Genomic DNA, 13653 nt, shown 5'->3' on the forward strand with positions numbered 1-13653 from the left:
TCCCCTTAAAGGAATTTTGGTATAATTTAAAATTTTGGGTTTGGATGGGGATGTTCTTAAAGGACACAGGGGTTCAGGGGCCCCCTGGGGAAATTTATACGACTTACTAAAAAATCCCAAGAGAGGGTCCGCCAAAAGAGTAGAATGACCTGAGAAACTACACAAAAAACTCCCCGTCGGTGAAAAATGGAAGGTGTGATTAAACCTCCCTTCACGGAGCGGCAAACCCTTTTTTTTCTTACAAGATGATTCTCAAGAACAGTAATATAGATGCAACTAACATGTACTCAAAAAGCTATTAATATGAGGGATCGGGCCCCAAACACTACGTAAAAACCCCTTTTGGCTGCCAAATTTTTGTTGTTTAAAATTTCCCCTATTTCGTAGGATCTGACACCTTTTTTGGGGTCCCCCGTGGAGTCCCCATCGCCCTTACCCCCTAACAGACCAAAAACGCCCTTTAAGGAAAAACCTATGGGAGGCACCCTTTCCCCTTTCGTTTGTTGGCCGACCTGGGCTTGCCTTCTGCCAACGATAATCATTATACAGTGACCAACATGGGTAATTTGAGTAGCACCTTCCCAGGGACCGGGGAAGAGGTGGAGGTGGCAAAAGTATTACGTTCTGTCTCTTGTCAGTTCATGCCTACGCTCTGCCAACACACACTTCAGACCTTTAGAGGACGCCTCTGCTATTCTCTCGACTATTACACGCAAAAAATGACGAGGGAACTTGCTTCCCAGTATGTTGAGACTATCTTCGATATTCTTACCTCGTCCATCCACACCCCCAACTAACCCCCGTTCTCTCTATCACTATCAGAAATGTACACTTTCAGGCCAAGTGGCACGCCATTTGGCCAGGTGAAGAGCAAAGTGGCATGCCGCTTCGTTCTAATTGACACCTCCACGGCCTAGCAGCACAGCACCAGGCATCATGACAACACTCACCACTACACTACACTCACCATCACCACGGACGTAGCTAAAGCTCCTACCTCCTGTCATGCACGGCAGATAATGTACAAATTCCATTCATGCATTTTGAACATAGACCAGTATTAAGGGAGTCGAAATATTTCAACCCTGACTCCTACATTAATTTAAGGTAATTCATAAATCCCCAGTTAAGATTATGTATTATTAGCGTAGAATAAATGTTAATCATTAGCAGCTGCTTTAGATATTCAACCTCTTGAAAAGCCAATAACTAAGATTGGCAGCCCAGTGATAGGTTGTCATGCGAGCTAAAATGGACTGATGACTTGAATGTATATAGTTCACTTTTGGGACGAGGCAAATAGTGTAATGAGATTTTTGTCAGACTATTGCCATGTCGGTATTTTATACCACTTCTCTTTAACCTTTACAATTATTTAAAAAAATTCACTGCCATACGTCTCTGCTTGTAAAGAACTTGCAATTAATATCCTCTTTGCAACCTCTACCTTCCTTGAAACTATTGTACTGTATAAGTATTGGTGGTAATACCCACAGTAATAAAGTAAGTTTATGCACTCCACGTAATAAAGCACTGATATGCCCTAAAGGCAACAAGGAAAGTTCCTCGACACTGATAACGGACTCTTTCTTCATGGATTCTGATTGGATCTTCCCCTGAATACAGGGCTTACATCTGTCCCCCGGTTGCAATACGACTTCCATACCCGGTCACCTCCATACCTTGGTTTTAATACAGCAGCTCTGAATACTATAAATATTATATTACATACAGCAAAATCTAAACTAAACTAAACTACCAGGGTCATACAGCGCTGCTGTATGTATATAAACCCGCACATTGGACCATTTACTATTCATTCTTATAAGAATATATTCCCACTTATTAAACTGTATATATAAGTATGGTTTAGCGAGTCATTAGAGGTATAAATCCCGTCAAGTAGATGAACAGACTCGTGTGCAACACTTGGTCATCTATTCTAAAGGACTGATTACCTCTTATTATATCTTTAAATATTTTACCCATCTTTACCCATCTATCTTTTTAGTTTTGTACAAACCTGTACTCTTATTTGTGCAGGGTAACCATGCAAGGTCTACAAGCACGGGACGCTTCAGTACCGGTGGAAATCTACTGGTAGCAGAGGCAATGTTGTGTTGTTGAACTTAAGGTAGCGCTTTATCAGGTATAAAATAAAATACACCTGTATTAGGCATACGAGAACTGCCAGACTGAGACAGGTCGAAAGTGAGGTCAGGTACTGGTGAGAGTAAAGTGCTGTCGGAACCCAGGTGACAAGAAAAGTTCACTGTATAAATCTCGGCTAATATGGGCAAATGTATGCATTTCAGTGCTTTGGTCGATGGTGTTGGCTCCTGCAGAACGTTTCAGGAGGTAAACACTCCCAAGGCCACGTTCCAGACCAGACCTGAGGTGGATCGTGGATGCTTCTAGCATTACGCTAGACGATGCTTTTATTCATGATGTGAGATATGCTGAGCAATGCATGCTTTATGTACCTTGTGTGTGGGGGGGGGGGGTTGATGGTGTATAACACGTGTAGGGTCCGGCCGCTCTGACGTGTCATTACTTTATTCGTATACTTGATATAGCAAAGTCTTCCATGAAGCGTCATAATAGGTGATTTACCTGGTATGGCTGCCTTTATTACCGCCAGTTGGAGTTTTGAGACTCTGACCGCGGGTTCAATCCCGGCCGGGGGTATGGTTTACCGCCAGTATTTACCTGTTTAATGCTAGCACCATATGCTTAGTGAAAATAAGTTCATTCATGTATACACAAATAGTTATATATTATCATACATAGCAGCATGTGTGTAGAGAATCTGGGATAACCCAAAAAAAGTCAGACTACGTGTCTAATTTCCATTGGGTTCCCTTATTTCCATTGTACTCGTGCAGAGAACACTAGAAGAGTACACAGTTAGTCTAATACTGAAGCTGGCTCAAATTCTTCACTAAATCGGCAAGTGTGTTAGTAGGAAAATATGATGATACAGTTGAAAGGAGTTCTGATATTATACTCCAAAGTGCTTGTCGTCAGTGTCCCGCCACTGGCCCGCCGCCACGCATCCCCAGAGACTTGGGGAAAAATAAACAAATTCGGTATGATGCGATAGAGACTACATAGTATATATAATGTGAAGTCGTGTAGAGAATGTTGGGGAGGCTGAATCTGAGACTAACAAACAAGTCCGTCTTAGGTTCAACCTGTCCAACATTCTCCACTCTGACTTTATCAAGTCCACTGTGTGGGCGAAACGTAGTTAATAAAGGATCGCATTATACTGCATTTGTCTTCATTTTTTCCAGAGTGTCGGTATTTTGTCATATACCTCTAGTAGACTTATTTTAGCATATAGTTATTTGTTGTTAGTTGCACTTGTACAGTTTATACCTTTATAGTTAAGAGTTGTAATTTATTTAATGGAATGTTTGCATCGTATCTAGACATCCATTCCCACATCTTGTGATAAATCATTTATCATTCCTGTCGTGAAAGTAAAAGTCTGGTAAAAAAAAAAAATTTACCCATTAAAATTTTCCTTAAGTTGTCAAGTTTGACTGCAAGAGGAAGCAGTAGCTTTGAGTTCGTCCTCACATACTACAGTGGAAGGTTGAGTGTTTAGGCGTTCCCTACTATTCCTGTAGACAAACACGTACATGCTCCCGCGCATGTTATGTATACCGAGTCTACTCGCATGTATGCATACACGCCTAGATCGTGTACGCATGAACTCCTGTACATTCACTAGGATCTGTGTTCACACACCAATTATAATATATTATAATTTCAATTGTTTCAAACTTAGGGCATTAAGAATGTTACTTGTTGACAGACTACCTTACCTAAGAGTCATTAATATGCTTGTAAAGCTTAATTTTGTTTTACTAAGCATCCTCATGACTTGTTACTGAGGACGACGACGACTTGAGTACGACCCTCAGCGTCTTGAGTACGATCTTGAAGATCCTCAGCTCAGAAAAAGGACTTTGATGGTGAGTAAATATTTACTAAGATGTTATCAAAATTCCATAAATACTCTTCATTTACTCTTTAGAAATGATTGGTTTTAAAATAAGTAAATGTTGCAGGTTTTTTTTTTTTTTTTTTTTTTTTTTTGGGGGGGGGGGAGTTAATTGTTGTGCCAATTAAGTATGCCGACTATAAAATAGATGTTAAAATGTTTTTAGTGATGAGAAATAATTTGAAAAATCGTAAATTATCAAGCCAGAACACTTGTGTATCCAAGGTGCGTGTCGGTATTAAAGAGAATGATTTAGCATACTCAAGATCATAGAAGTTCATTGCATAATTCCTTGCGGTAAAACACGTAATATTGCTGATAAATGTAAAGTCATGTGACTGAATTTTGGGGGTCATCAACCCCCCCCCCAACTAGGCCCAGACCAGACGTTCCAGCTGGTTTTCTTTCAGATTCGGGTTAGTCATTTAGAGTACAGATGACTTGTGCATCGAGCGAAGTGATGACGGGACAGGAATACAAACATTATCCCTACGTCCACAGCAGGACTAACCTGCAAACTTTGTATTAGAGTACACAGTACTTTGCCAGGGAGTCTGGCTCCGTGTGTACTCTTGATAGTCTGCAGGTTCAAGTCCTGCTGTGGACGTTATTGTAAATAATTTTGCCTGTTTGAGAATTATATATATTATGTATTAGACATAATATGTAGGCAGGCAAGATGTGGTTACTTCTCTCAAGAATGGTTCAGTCTTGATCACTCGCTGCATTACCTCTATATGTGGCCAGACTCAGTATCTCAGCGTGCGGCGACGACTTTCACCAATGACCGAACATTTTTTTGTCCCTATAACCACTGTACTTGTCTAGCTACATTTTCAAATACCAAAACTGGACATGTCCATGGTAATAAAAGTTACCGTAGCTATATTTGTCGATTGATTTTGTGGTTACTGTATACAGCCTCGTCAGCTAAGTAATTAAAGTGGATGTTAATATATTAGGTACTTGCAAAATAATATCGGTATTTGTTTTCTTTCGTATAGATTTAAAATGAGTTACGCACAACTGCAGTAATATTACATGTGCAGTTTTGAAACAGGGATAATGCAGTGTAGACGACATGCTGTTGCAACAAGACCAGTGGTTTCATTTTTTTTGTATTCACGGATAAGCCATTTTAGTTGTCCATATAAAGGATTTACATCAATAAATAGATCTCCCTCGCTTATTACCACACTTACCTCTTCCATTATCCCTCTCGCCTCTCCCGTTACCGAACTCTCCAATAACGTTTCCACTTTCACTTCTCCCATTACCCTCTCACCTCTTCCATTATTTGCGTCACCAGTGTAACAAAACATAAATATTTTTTCCAAAGAACATATCAGTTTTTTAACATCGAAAAAGGTAATTATTAGGGAAAATTACCAACAGGCCACAAGTTGTCTTCACGAGGGACCTCGTAAAATTAATCCTGTTCCTGACTAGCACTAGGGCTATGATGCCCATGTTTTGACTGTGCTGCTGCTAGCACCAACAGCCTGGTTGATCAGATCAACCAAGAAACCTAGCCCGGGACTACTCATGGCGTTGACTCCCAGCCACCACAGGTCAGTGCCTAGACTCGACTTTTGGCATAATATCTTGTCTACTAAAAAAAAGGGGAAATTATATATATTATACGAGCAGTAATTACCAGTACTATAATTACGTATAGCAGGATACAATATATACCCTTGACGTATATATCTTAACCTAAAAGGTTAAGAACCATCTTAGTCAAAAAGTTGCTACAGACTCGTTTTCTGCTGCAACTGAGTTCAAGGTCCCGGGCAGGTGTATTAAGTGTTATCAGGTCACTTTTCAGCTGTATCAGGTTAACACCTTGTATTAATGTTGATAGAATTATTGACTATGTAAAGTAAAAGGACACAAGTGTAACTAATGTGACATTTTACTGTGGCAACGTTTCGCTCTCCAGGAGCTTTTTTCAAGCCGTTACAAATACATGCACACAGAGGGTATATATATAGGCTTAGTGAGGTGTAATACTAGTGGTTGTAGTAATACAATATGGTATTATTATAATCAAAAAGAAGCGCTAAGCCACAAGGGCTATACAGCATACAATATGGTAGAAGAATCAACTTGCATATGGTGGATATAGTCTACCCACACAACCAAGACTTCGTGAAAAGTTGGATAACAAGAGGCCACAGTTTTAAATTTATATATAAAAAAAGGTACAGCAGAAGAGATATGAAATTTCCCTTTGTAAGGAGAGTGGTAGAAAAGTGGAATTTATTAGGAGGATGTAGGAAGTGCTGCAAGCATTGGGAAAATTATTGCAGATGGGACACCACAAGCAGTGATCTTTGTATGTAGTTACAGTTGATCTGTTACATATAGACAACATGCGTAATTATTGATACGGGGAAGTTAGATATTATTATAATCGTGGGGAGCTTTAAACCTGTAGGATTATACAGTGCCTGGGGGGGGGGGGTGGAAGGCATTCCCTAGATCAAGAGCCCGTCACCAGCGTCAACAAACCTTCCTTGAGGGGAAGTTAGATAATAGCGAATTCGTTTAATCTGCATGACGCAAGAGAACTGTGTATTTCCAAGTATGGGACTTGAATTATTGATAGAGAATAATACATTGACTAATGTATAACGTAGCTCTGTGGTTATTAAAATTCAAATCAGTTATGTATACTAGTAATGTGTATTAATTCTTTCATGGGTCAACGACTCCGCAGCCCGGAGGCCCTCGTCGGTTTAGCGCTTTCAACAACAGACCTCCCGGTAGATCAATTATTATTACAATGAAAACTAAGCTTTAAAGCCACAAGGGTCACCCGGTAGCTGAAGACCTGATCAACCAGGCTGTTACTCCTGGCTATACGCAGTCCAACGTGCTAACCACAGGTCAGCTGATCAGGAACTGACTTTAATAACTTACAAAGGTCCCTCTTGAAGACAACCAAGGGCCTGAAAGAAAAATGTTTGTCTTGGGCCCTTTACACTGTTTCTTTTGGTGCACTCGTAGCACACTCTTTTAATTAAGAGTATCTTCTGCCAAGCCCCTTGCTGTGGTAAGTCAGGATTTATTTGTATAAAAATCATTCATGTGTACAATGGAACAGCCAATTCAAGGGACTGTGAATTTCCCCCCAGCTTCTCGAGAAGCTGAATGGGAATCGAAGGATACAGCAGACATTTCTTCTCTGGATGGCCACACTGGAACCGGAAGGTGGCAGCCCTTGGGGATCCCTAGTGGTATCGAAGAGCCTGGAACCCAGTTCCATTTCATGTTATTCCCAGGGGCCTCTAGTTATTATAATCATGGGGGAGCGCTAAACCCACAGCGCAAGTGGGTTGGGGGATGGAAGGTATTCAGGCAACTGGAGCACAGATCCAATTCCCTAGATCAAGAGCCCCTCACCAGCATCAAGGAACCTCCCTTGAGGGAGGGGGAAGGGAGGTCTGGTACTATTAGAACAAACTGGTACTAATTGCAAGAAGTCTGCATTTTTATTTTACTTCAGCGGCTGCCTCCCACCAAGGAAGGGTTACCTAACAATAGAATTATTATAATCAAGGGGGAAGCGCTAAACCCGTAGGATTATACAGCCTAACAATAGAAACGTACCTTCATTTTGCCTTGCCAGAAGTATGCTGACATCACAATTCAGGCTACTTTTCCACTGTAACATCCTCACTCGTCCTCCAGTGCAGACATTGTACTTCCCACCTCCGGCTAATGGGTTTCTTCCTGAATCCCTTCATAAAGGTTACCCTGTTAATACTCCATGTCCATTAAAAAAAAAAGTTAAGTCTCCCTTATCTAACATGCCTAAACAAATCTGTTGGATGCTCAAGTCCCTAAAACTCAAAGCAACCAGCGTCCCCTTCCCTCGAACCATTCCTGGGACTCCTTCCCTCTCTACCTTAAACCTAAATTTAAAAAACCTTCCTATTCCTTTCCATACGACTGAACTCTGAGCAGGAGTTCACGTATTTGAACCTAAAGCTTTTTACCCCCAAAATTGGCAAGTGATATGGTATATCATTTTGATAAATTAGTTTATACTCTGAAAACACCTGGTTAATTTAGCTCTAGTAAAAAAAAAAATCCTTTAATATGACAAATATGTATTTAGCAAGTTTCACTTTTTTTTAATCAGTTCCGCCTACAAATGTAAATAAAGTTGATAAATCTTTTGGAAATATAAACACATATGCAGTATAATGTGATCCTTTATTGGATCACATTATACTGCATATGTTTATATTTCCATTGTGTCGGTATTTTATACCATTTATTTCCATTGATAAATCTTTTACTGAAGATTGTAATCATCAAAATTGAGCGCTAAACCACAAGGTCTGATAGTTTTGTAATATGCTAAGCTTACCTGTATTTTTTTTTTTGATCAGTGTGTTTATAAAGTTTATAGCTCAGGGTTTTGACCATTTTTCTTCCAAACTTAGCAGCTGGTAGATCCATCTGATAAACTGTCCCTCAAAAACTCAAAATACCCTTTCCAAAAACTTTCTTCGAAGTCTAGGCTAAGTTATGTATGGAAGTTTTTTTTATATGGTAACAGCGTTAATATTTTACTTTATATTCAGGGGTTCCTGCCTTTGCTAATTATTATTATTATAATTATAATCAAGGGGAAGCGCTAAACCCGGAGGATTATACAGCGCCTGGGGGGGGGATGTGGAAGGCATTCAGGCTTAATTCGGGGAACTGGAGCACAGATCCAATTTCCTAAATCAAGAGCCCCTCACCAACATCAAGGAACCTTCCTTGAGGGGCCTTTGCTAATCTTAACTAAAAATAAAGTGTAATAAAGCAACTAATTAGTGATAGAAAAAATATACTTTGAGAGTTGGTGTTCATTATCTAGACAAATATTTATTGGACAGTTTTGCTGACAATTATATTATTCAGATTAACTAATACTTTTTTCTTTTACAGAGGATAGTGTAGTGGAGAGCTGAGAACACAAATAAAACGTAATAAAATATTTCAAATGAACGAAAAATTTATTTTAACCCTTCTTGTTAAACAATTCACGAAGTTTGTATATATGTTGGTAGAATTACTGACAATATGAAAGTTAAAAGGACACAAGTGCAACTAAAGTGACATTTTGTTGTCAAGGCAGCTTCACCATCTCTGAAGTCTTAGCAAGAATCCTCCTGAATATAGTAAACGCTGCCATCACAGTCTCCTGTTAATACTACACAAGCACATTAGAGGATGAACATTGAAACAGGCCTTTAATCCAACCACCAATAGATATGTCTAACCTATTTTTGTTACTCAAGTAAGTTTTTATATCCTTTTACTCGTGTGCAAGTTATACTATAATTTGTATCACTACTACTACCACCACCACCACTAGTATTACACCTCCCTCTAAGCCTATATTTACCGTGTCCATGTACTGTTTAACAGCTTGATAAAGCTCCTGGAGAGCGAAACGTTGCCACAATAAAATGTCACATTAGTTGCACTTTTGTCCTTTTACTTTACAATTCACGAGGATGTATACGTAATTGTAATAATAGGGAAGCGGTAAACCTGTATGACTCTTACATCACATGGGGAAGGAATTAATTAAATTAGATTCAAGGAAATAGTTACCTAAGAGCCCCTCCCTTGAGGGGGACCTAATATGAAATTAAGCACTAAACTCTGAAGGGTCATTCAGTGCTACAGATAGGCATGCAAGGAGGAATATGCAAAGATAATGTAGTGAAGGACAGGGGTTATTTGGGGGTAGGGGAGTGAAAAATGAAAGGTAGTCAGTTGGTACAGTAAGTCTGTCTGAATGAATGTTGACACATTCTCACACTGACCTTGCTAGTAGGAGGCAGAAGTTATTCAGCTGATGTGAGCCTCTGGTGATTGATATACTGGGCACTGTTAACCCCTTAAGGGGACACGGACACATTCACTCAAGGCATGCAACAGCTAGTAAGGCCCTTGCGGGCCTCTACAAGCTGAAACATGCCTCTCAACGCACCAAACTACACCTCTACAAATCCCTAATACGTCCTCTGATAACTTACTCTCCTCTAGCCCTCTCTCTTGCAGCAAAAACAAACTTACTTAAACTGCAGCGTGTCCAGAACAAGGCGCTGCGCTGGGTGCTTGATGTCAGATGGGAGGACTTCGCCACAAGCGAGTCTCTCCATGCCCAGTTAGACGTCCCTGCGCTGAATCTGTACTCGATGCAACAGTTAGGTATCTTTATTATGAAACGTTTCGCCTACACAGTAGGCTTCTTCAGTCAAGTACAGAAAAGTTGATAGAAGCAGAAGATACTTGAAGACGATGTAATCAGTCCATCACTAATTACATCGTCTTCAAGTATCTTCTGCTATCAACTTTTCTGTACTTGACTGAAGAAGCCTACTGTGTAGGCGAAACGTTTCATAATAGATACCTAACTGTTGCATATGTGTCTTACCTAACAACCTGTCGGTATTTTATACCATTTTAATGTTGAATCTGTACTGGAAGAGGCTCAGTGACAGACAGACAAACTTGAGACACGACATGACTACTGGACCTCTCTCCTTGACGAAGACATTCGCAGACCCACAAACCAACACAACCTTTTCTACTCCTTGCATGATCCTGCTCCTAACCCTACTTACAAATAACCTTGGATCCGCTGACAGGTACCTTCTAAGACAGGTACCATTCTCTGACCCACGTTCGCCTTAGCATTTTTGGGTTAAGACATGACTCAGTTCTGCACTCCTCTCTAGCTCTAAACGTCGCAAGTCCCTTACTCCCAGCTCACCCCACCGGAGTCCCAACAGAAGAACCGGAATTTCTCTTTTCAATATCTGTCCCACGATCGCCTTTGCTGCTGGGTTAAGCCCTGGCTCTATTTCTACGACTAAGAACACTCCTCTCCAGCACTATTCTTCGTCTGTCCCGTCTTCCCCGCTCATCCCATTTGGGATCTTACCTTAACTTTCTTTCGTTCGTTCCCTTAAGGGGCACATTAGCACTTAACTTTCTCCAAGTGAAGTCTGCGGCCTGTCCCTGCCTCTAGTGTGATGAATGGTTTGAAAAACCGACAAGTTGAAGATTGAAACACTTATGCAACATATGGGAATCTTTATTGAGGAAACGTTTCGCCACACAGTGGCTTCATCAGTCCGATACAAAGTAGAAAGGCGTAAGGAGAGGAGGAGTTTGAGGTAATCAGTCCCTCAGTCTTGTAGAATGTACAGCATAGGGCCGTAGACGTGGCTTATATACTGTAGTGAGGTGAGGCGAAGCAGGAGGTGAGGTCATAGTGGTACCATCCACTAGTCGAAGTAGGTCTTCGTCCAAAGGTTGGACAAGTGTTGAAGAATTCTTTGTAACAAGATTCCATGATGCTGCAGTGTCAGACAGTTGTGATGAATGGTTTGAAAAACCGACAAGTTGAAGATTGAGACACTTGTGCAACATATGGGAATCTTTATTCAGGAAACGTTTCGCCACACAGTGGCTTCATCAGTCCGATACAATGGAATCTTGTTACAAAGAATTCTTCAACACTTGTCCAACCTTTGGACGAAGACCTACTTCGACTAGTGGATGGTACCACTATGACCTCACCTCCTGCTTCACCTCACCTCACTACAGTATATAAGCCACGTCTACGGCCCTATGCTGTACATTCTACAAGATTGATGGACTGAACACATCGACTCCAGGCTGAGGGACTGATTACCTCAAACTACTACTCTCCTTACGCCTTTCTACTTTGTATCGGACTGATGAAGCCACTGTGTGGCGAAACGTTTCCTGAATAAAGATTCCCATATGCTGCATAAGTGTCTCAATCTTCCCATATGTTGCCTAAGTGTTTCAATCTCCTGCCTCTAGTGTTCGCACACGGATGACTTACCCTCAGTCTACAGAGAAGTCTCAATGTTGATTCTTGTTGAAGGACAAAGGTAAAACACCCACATACTGTCAAATTCTACGCTGTACTGTAGGTCTTGCTATTCTTTAGATTCCACCAGGCTGTTTCCCAAGGTGTCATCAACAGAAAAACCCATAAAACAGATGTACAAACTTGTCAGGATCCTGTAAATAAAATCATAAGTAACTTTACGTAGATTTAGTTCATATATAATTATATCCTTGATCCCACATCGCTTTCTAATTTCACGCTAAGAACCATAGTTACTAAAATTACTCTCTTTAGTTACTACAAGTACATAAAGGTATACAGACCATAGTGACATACTACTATATAAGAACATAAGAAAGGAGGAACACTGCAGCAGGCCTGTTGGCCCATACTAGGCAGGTCCTTTACAATTCATCCCACTAACAATAAAATGGTATAAAATACCGACAGGTTGTTAGGTAAGACACATATGCAACAGTTAGGTATCTTTATTGTGAAACGTTTCGCCTACACAGTAGGCTTCTTCAGAAATCTAAATTTATCTAATTTAAATCCATTACTGCGGGTTCTCTCTTGGAGAGATATCCTCAAGACCTTGTTAATATCCCCTTTATTAATACCTATCTTCCACTTATACACTTCGATCAGGTCTCCCCTCATTCTTCGTCTAACAAGTGAATGTAACTTAAGAGTCTTCAATCTTTCTTCATAAGGAAGATTTCTAATGCTATGTATTAATTTAGTCATCCTACGCTGAATGTTTTCTAACGAATTTATGTCCATTCTGTAATATGGAGACCAGAATTGAGCTGCATAATCTAGGTGAGGCCTTACTAATGATGTATAAAGCTGCAGTATGACCTCTGGACTTCTGTTGCTTACACTTCTTGATATAAATCCCAGTAATCTATTTGCCTTATTACGTACGCTTAGGCATTGCTGTCTTGTAGATGAATGTTGATAAATTAGACACATGTGCAACTCTTGGGTATCTTTATTGAGGAAACGTTTCGCCACACAGTGGCACTGTGTGGCGAAACGTTTCCTCAATAAAGATACCCAAGAGTTGCACATGTGTCTAATTTATCATTGCTGTCTTGGTTTAAGGTTGCTGCTTACCATAACCCCCAAGTCCTTTTCGCAATCTGTATGGCTAAGTTCTGCATTATTTAACTTATAAGTGCTAGGGTTATGGACACTCCCGAGCTTCAGAACCTTGCATTTATCTACATTGAACTGCATCTGCCACTTTTCTGACCAAGAGTAGAGTTTGTCTAAATCCTCCTGAAGTTCCCTAACATCTACGTTTGAATCAATTATCCTACCTATCTTCGTGTCATCGGTGAATTTGCTCATATCACTAGTAATTCCTTCATCAAGATCATTGATATATATTATAAACAACAACGGGCCCAAGACTGATCCCTGTGGAACGCCACTTGTTACTGATCCCCACTCGGATTTAACCCCATTTATGGACACACTCTGCTTCCTGTCTGTGAGCCATGATTCGATCCACGAGAGCACCCTTCCCCCAATGCCATGAGCTGCTACTTTCTTCAACAGTCTTTGGTGCGGAACTCTATCAAATGCCTTACTAAAATCTAAGTAAACAATATCAAATTCTTTATCGTGGTCAACAGCCTCAAAAGCTTTACTGAAGAAAGTTAATAAATTAGTTAGACAAGACCGGCCTCTTGTGAATCCATGCTGAGTATCATTAATCAAGCTATGCTTA

General features: G+C 40.4%; 1 long non-coding RNA gene across 1 annotated transcript; it reads left to right on the forward strand.

The window, feature by feature from the left end:
• The first annotated feature begins 505 nt into the window (after window positions 1-505).
• LOC138854909 (uncharacterized) lies at window positions 506-9029 on the forward strand. The gene is made up of 3 exons (XR_011394070.1): window positions 506-2449; window positions 3881-3983; window positions 5408-9029. It is a non-coding gene; the product is annotated as an uncharacterized lncRNA (long non-coding RNA).
• The last annotated feature ends 4624 nt before the right edge of the window (window positions 9030-13653 follow it).

The sequence above is a fragment of the Cherax quadricarinatus genome, chromosome 74, assembly GCF_038502225.1.
Source record: "Cherax quadricarinatus isolate ZL_2023a chromosome 74, ASM3850222v1, whole genome shotgun sequence".
Lineage (NCBI taxonomy): Eukaryota > Metazoa > Arthropoda > Malacostraca > Decapoda > Parastacidae > Cherax > Cherax quadricarinatus.